Below are 715 nucleotides of genomic sequence, written 5' to 3'. Positions count from 1 at the left end.
TTAAGAAAGGACTTGTATCGATAAAGTTTCTTCGGAAAGAATTTTTACGGAAAATTAACTAACGATCAGAGACGTAACAATATGTTTGTCCAAGTTCGTTGACGTCCATTAAACGCTCCTAATTCGAAATGTAAAACTAAAGCTGAACAACCAGCTAACAACACCATTGCATACCAAACTGCTATAAACATATCATGCTTGAGATGGTCAAAGAGTGAAAAAATTTCGTCGAACTATGAAATGTCAATAAATATCTCAAGCACATCTAAATATGTGCCTTAAATAAACGAAACTACAGTCCACGACAGAGGGTATGGCGAATCAAAGAATATATTAGGCCTCTACATCGCAGACTATATTTTCAATTTTATCTTTGTTGAAAATATATTAAATCAGTGATCTATTTAGAAATTATGCTTTTTTTTTGCAACGATGGTACGTTTTTCAGATTAGCCCAGTATCAGCCGCATATCAATTAAAACATACGACTTTGATGAATATATTAGTAATTTGTTACAAATATATAAAGGTAATGTTTTTGATACAATATCTGAAATCCCTATTTTACGAGTGACAGAGATGAAATGGGTTTATATACTGACACATCAGGTTTATCTGATTTTATTTGACTTTTAACAAAGTAATTTTCGCCGTCTAGTGAAGTCATATATTCTCGTGTAAAACGAGATCTTAAGAAGAAAATTACACACGCCAT

Source organism: Limulus polyphemus, unplaced genomic scaffold (assembly GCF_000517525.1).
Source record: "Limulus polyphemus unplaced genomic scaffold, Limulus_polyphemus-2.1.2 Scaffold3472, whole genome shotgun sequence".
Taxonomy (NCBI): Eukaryota; Metazoa; Arthropoda; class Merostomata; order Xiphosura; family Limulidae; genus Limulus; species Limulus polyphemus.
This window is presented reverse-complemented; position numbering follows the sequence as displayed.